Source organism: Cryptomeria japonica, chromosome 4 (assembly GCF_030272615.1).
Source record: "Cryptomeria japonica chromosome 4, Sugi_1.0, whole genome shotgun sequence".
Taxonomy (NCBI): domain Eukaryota; kingdom Viridiplantae; phylum Streptophyta; class Pinopsida; order Cupressales; family Cupressaceae; genus Cryptomeria; species Cryptomeria japonica.
The window spans coordinates 391,675,269-391,681,898 of record NC_081408.1 but is presented as its reverse complement, the minus strand read 5'-3'; positions in this window follow the sequence as shown (position 1 = coordinate 391,681,898).

Sequence of the window (6,630 nt, the reverse complement as noted above, 5' to 3'; positions counted from 1 at the left end):
ATCTACTGAATTAACGGGTGCACTAGAACTAGAGTGTGATGCTGAAGCCACGATAAATAGAGAAACTTAAAAAATACCTTCGAAAGTCGAGATTTAGGGCTTGCAGATTTCGCTTCGCCACTCACTACTTTAGTTGCTAGGTTACTGCTTTGAGTTCTACACTTGACCGATTAATGTTATCTTCAGATTCTTCTTCAAGGTTTTGAAATCTCTCTGAATTGCAAGACAAAACATCGTATGTCGCTCTGCACTTGAAAACTTCTTCGCTCAAAAATTTGATAAGTGAAAATGACTTGAAAATCCCTTTTAAATAAATTTTCCACCTACCATAATAAATGCTCCACCATTAGGGTGTAAACCCTAATTTGCCTTTTACCATTTCCTGTCTTCTGCCAATTGACAGGTATCACATACTGGTTAAGGTCTTTTACTGGTGTAAATTGGGGGTTCGAAACATTTTACCGATTTGTTTCCCCCTAAGCTTTTTTGTAGCTTAGTTTTCCGGTTCAACGACTTCCACACTAGGTGCAGAAACCGGTTCTTCTTGAGACACTTCTTCTGGCTTCTTTTTCCAAGTTTTTTTCATATCCGCTTGAACAGTCTCAACATCAATCTTTCCTTCTGGAGTGACCGGTATGTCATCCGATATATTCTTTCTCATCCTATAGAATCTTGTTGTATGACCCGGTTTGTTGCAATGATAGCAAACCATTCCAGGTGCTCTTCAAGGTCCATTGTTCAAGTTTCCATTCTTCCTCCTACATGTTGCAGCTATGTGACCACTACCATGACACATCAAACAGGTTTCTCTCCATCCAGTTGCCACTTGATAGCCATCGCTTCCTGACTGATGATTGTATTAAACCGGTTTGGATTTCGGTTCGCAGAGGGTTCAGGAAAGACTCCTTGACTCTTTTGAGGATACCTTCCGGTGTTGTGCATGACATACTTGCATTCAAATGCTCTATGCCCAAACTTGTTGCATGCATAACAATTTCTATTGAATCTATTGGATCTAGGCTTATTGTTTAGAAAGTAAGGAATGTTATTGTAAGCCTTGTTTCTACATACATTAGCAGTATGTCCTTCCTTGAGACAATTAAAGAAAACAGGTTTGAACTTTTTCTTACCTTTATCCTTTGGTGTCAGTTGCTTCTTTGATACTCCATCTTCTTCTCCAGAGGTCTCTCCTTCCTCATAACCAAAAAAACCAAGTCCAGTGGTATTCTTCACCGGTTTAGCTGATTCAAGCTTTTGTTCTAGCTTAACAATGCTCTTATTGAATTTGGCAAGTATTTCCTTTGACTCAATGAGTTCTTTGGTAATAGCAACATTGGATTCCTTCAAGGTTGCATTCTTAGAAATAGCCATGTTTAGTTCACCTTTCATTTCCTCTTTTTCCACTTTACTCTCTTAGAGATGAGCGGTAAGTGCACTAATTTCTTGCTTTAGCTTGGAGATCTCATGATCTTTGTCTTTTACCAAATCTTTAGCTTTTCTCTGGTTCTCAAGCTCTTGACACATCCTAATATTCAGTCCTTCAAGTTCCCTTCTTAGGTTAGCATTAGTCTCATTCAGTTTTTCAACTTCTTCAACTAAGGCTTCCATGTTTGCTTCATCAAAGGAACTATTTTCAGTTAGCTCCATCAATTTCTCAGCATGCTCTCTCCTTTTTGCCAGAGAGGCCTTATACTTGACTTGGAGTTCATTATAGGCTTTCTCAATCTGAGTGAGCTGATGAGTAAGTTCCCTCATAGTGTATTCCCCCATATCTCTTTCCAAGTGGTTAAACTTATAGAAAGGTTGGCTCTGATACCAATTGATGAATACTAAGAGGGGGGGTGAATTAGTATACCAAAGAATACTAAACTTAAACACTTAAACAGTTTAGCAGTAAATCAGTATAACATTTTTACTAACAAATTGGTTAACACAAATGCAAACCAAACAGCAAATAAGGCATTCACCCATAGAAGCACAATCACCATAACACAAGAGGTTTTGGCATGGAAACCCAAATGGGAAAAACCACGGTGAGGTGAAACTCACAAGTGACTATCTACAGAATAGTAACCAGATCGGTTAAGGTCATACAATGTTCTTCACCAGAACAGATCCTGTTAGGAATCTCAATCTTTGTTAGGAGATAAGTCCGATTAAAGACTACCTTGTGAGAGGATTTTAGATCCACAGATGTGAACCACCTTGTTAGAGGATTTAAAAGGGCTTTTATGGGCCTACTCGGTTAAGGGTTTCCAACTTGTCGAAGATGTGAGTAATCAACAAGTGAATGATCTAACAAATAGCACAGTCTGCTTGGTTAGATCCATGATAGCTCAGTACTAATGCATTTTAGCATTACTTTAGTCTTTAGTAAATCTACACTCTATTATAGCATATAGACTTGATCTTCTCTTCTAAGATCGCACATACAAAAACTCATCAACCACCGAAAACCCTAACAGCTACATCCCCTTAAACCCTAGACATGATGTCCTTAAAAAAGGAATCTGATTTCATGTCGGTCCAATAGGATTACATTGCAAGTTCCTAGGTTCATTGCATCTAGACACATTTGATAACACGACACAAAATCACTGTCAAAGTGTCGGTGGATGGTAACTCATCACAAAAATACCGGTTGGTAACTCATCACAGAGTATTACAGGTTCATACAACTTTACCAATTACTGGTTGGTAACTCATTATAGAGTAATACTAGTTCAAACATTAAACCGATTACTGGTTGTTAAAAAAATGAAGATTGGGAAAATGATAATTGCCGCTTCAGTTCCTTCATATTGCTTGAGATCCTCGAACTAGTTGAGGTCTTCATATTGCTTGGGATCGGTAGACACTTTCTGCAAAAACCTATAGCCTAAAGGCTATAATACATAATACCGGTTTGGAACAAAATACCGGTTGAGCATAAATCATACATACAAAAAGTGTTCCCAAATCAAGTGTGTGTCCATCAATGATAGTCACAATATAATCATAAAAAAATGCCAACATTATATACCAGAGGCTTCCTCATGGTTTACTTTGGTCAGTCGGTATAAGCCTTCAACCACCTGCCTTCAATTTCTTTGATTGTTTTATCCCAGAGGGTTATGATATTGCCACCAATCAATGGGAGTAGATGGATCAATGCACTCAATCTGCCAACATCCGATGGGAGTGGATCATTGTTGCTCATGCTGCTTCCTACATTACACTAATATAACTTTTCTATAATTGAGAAGATACATCATCAACTAGACATATGATCTGGTAGACTTCCCACATGTATTCCTTGCTATCTTGAGGCAACACACTTTTTGTCAGTCTTCTCTTCATTCAGTGACAACATCTTCATCTAGTGGAAGTCCTGCTGGTTGACATCAAACTTGCATACTGGTTGCCTACACATTCTCCATTAGTTCAACCTTGCTAGTTTACCAGTTGACAACAACACAATGCCAAAACATTACTTACTGTTTGACATACCATACCGGTCTCCAATACTTAGTCACCGATCAACATTCCATACCGGTGTCCAATACTTACTCACCGGTCAACATTCCATACCGGTCTCCAATACTTACTGACTGGTCAACATTGCATACTTACTGGTGACATGTTATACTGGTAACATGCTATATCGGTTGACATCAATGACAACACAATGCTAAAACCTCTTTGTGGTTTTCCCTTATGGGTTTCCACAAAAATATATTGGTGTCAAGTGTTATGTGTTGCTTTACTAATTTCCTTTCTTTTTACTACAATTAATTATGTTATGTTTATGGTTATTTAAAGGTTTTAAAACATTTAAGGGAATACTAATTCACCTCCCCCATCACTCAGTATTCTAGATTTTGAATAATTAATTGAAGGAAAAACAGAGGAATGCAAGAAAATGGAACAAGAGGTAGTATCCCTAAGATCAAATCTGGAGAAAAGAAAGAATCAAGAAGACAAATTCATAATGCGTATAGCAAACCTTGATGCGATGTTAGCTATATAGAAGACTCCGAAAGACAAGAGTGTATTAGGATTTGAAGTTGGTGAATGTTCACATCAGAAAACCAAAGACAAAATCAAAGGAAAATCAATAGAGAAGATTTTAGCCTACCAAAGGAAAGCAATTTTGGAATAAAAAAGGAAAACCCCCAGTCAGGGAGCCTAAAGGTCCAAAGTATTTTTCTTTTAATGGTTATTATCTTCCATGCAATATATTTGGACATAAAGTCATATAATGTAGAAACAAGATGAATCAAAATGCTAGATCATTTTCAGGTCAATGTTTTCTTGCAAAAAAATTGGTCATAAAGCTAGTCAGTGCATAAGTCAGATCATGAATACCTATGGTAGAATTAATTCCTTCAATGGTCACTGTTATGTATGCAATGTTTTTTATCATAAAGTTAATCTATGTAGATCTAGATTGAACAAAGGAAATAAGGACAAAAAAATGATAAGTGCTACAATTGCAATATGTTTGGGCACCTTGCAAAGTTTTGTAGGAACAAAATTATAAAGAAGGATACTCTGGTGAAAAGAGATGAACCAGTGAAGAAGGTCAATGTGGAAGAAGTTTGGACACCTTCCTTTGCTACCTCACTAAACTTGTGCTCTGGTGAGATAGGAAGATATAATAATAATGAAATAAATGAAACTTCACTAATGCACAAATAAAAGTTACAGATATAGATATTTTAATTATATAGAATGAAAATAATAGAATACAAATGTTACTGTTAATCTGGGAGACTCTCAATTTTAGGATGCCAATGCGTCATAGGGACATCTATGCATTGTGATATTGTGTGTACAACTAGGGGGCAAAGAACAACGTAAATACACCTCAAACTTAGCTCCATACTTAAAATATGTTTGTTGCCTACACACACTCGAATAGGGGGGGAAATGTTAGGGTAGTATAGGGGTTTGGCTTAGTCAAACCCCTTCTTTGGTGTTTCCAGCTCCATAAACAACCAAATAGATAGATTTGGATAAAAAGATAAATAGATAGTGTAATATAAAGAAACCCTACTTAATAGAGGAAAAAACCTATTACAAGAGATAAAATAGATAATGTAATAGAAAAAAACCCTTCTTAATGGAGGAAAACCCCTATTACAAAGATAAAATTATCAATGAACTAAATGCACCTAGATAATAGATGCATTTATGGATTTTATCAATAAAATCATATCAAGATATAATAGATAAGTGAGAAAAATAAATTTTACATAGTCAGGACCCCTCTCTTGAGATAACATCATGAGTGTAGTTTGAGAGAAGACCAAGCAACTATAATATTGAGTGTGTATTTTGACAAAACTTCACTAAGGGAGTGAGAGAAAGAGCGTCAAGAGTGAATCTTTTTACAAAATAAGGGAGAAGAGAGATTTTTATTGCTTTGCATGGGTGAGAGTAACCATTTTGGATGTGCACAAGCCAAGGGACATGCATTGGCAAAAGTATGATACAAAATATGTTAATTTAGATTCAAATATTTGTGGGACGTTTGTGTGCTATGTAGATGTCTGCACGTTGAAATATTTTCCAAACAAGATATTTTAAAATTATCCTAGGGGTAACTAGTGCTACATTATCTTTAGGATCCATGATAAAATCTCGATCATGAATTTTATCATAAATGCATCGATCTTAATGCCAAAGTGTAATAAATGCATTGAGTTCGATTTGTGATAGTACATGAGGATATAGAGCTCACAAATGATCCTAAAAATACTAAGGATTTATATTATGTCTCTACTTTTGATGATAAAAATGATATATTGGATATTTTCTCTATCTTCCTTGCAACAAAAAACTAGTCATGCTCAAGGAACAAAATGAATTGTGTGGGCACTTATTATGAAAAGACCATTAGATACAATAGTAGTCCAAGCTACACAATTAACTTGACATAGTACTAAATTTATTGAGAAGTTAGCCTTGAGAGTAAAGGAGGACATAGAAAATTAATTGAGGAGAATCAAAGGATTAGAGAGTAGTTGACCACAAGAATTGCACTACTCCCTCTCTCTGTACAATTTCTATTTTAATTAATGATCTATTAAAATTAAAGAAGGAGATGGTAGCGGAAAAGATTATGGTCACAATGTTTGGAAATGAATTTAAGAAGAAGAAAAGAGAAAAGGAAGAGTTGTGAAAGAAAAATGAAGATAACATGGATAGAGAGAAGAAGTTAGCCTCTAATTTTCTCAGTTCTCTACTAGGTAACAAGTTGGAATAACTCCTAGGATATGTTGATAAATCATGCGGATACTACAACTAAAAAAGTGAAGCTATCAAAGATCATACTGGAAGTGGGATCATTTTCAATGTGTTGAGAAACATTTGAAGAGAAGGTTTGAATCCCTCAACTAACTCTTTAAGGAAGAAGAAGTAGTGACACGATCAACTAGATCAATTGAGAGAAGACTTACAATAAGTGCCAAGCATGAAGAATGAAAATATTTAAAAGTCTCCCTTATACATTATTGATATGGATATTGTTGTTTGAATACAATTACATAAGGCAACTTTGATTTTCCAATATTCCCTTGATGGTGAACCATATAATCTAAAAATACTGTGCAATTTCTCTACCTCTATGTGTCTAAGAATTATTGA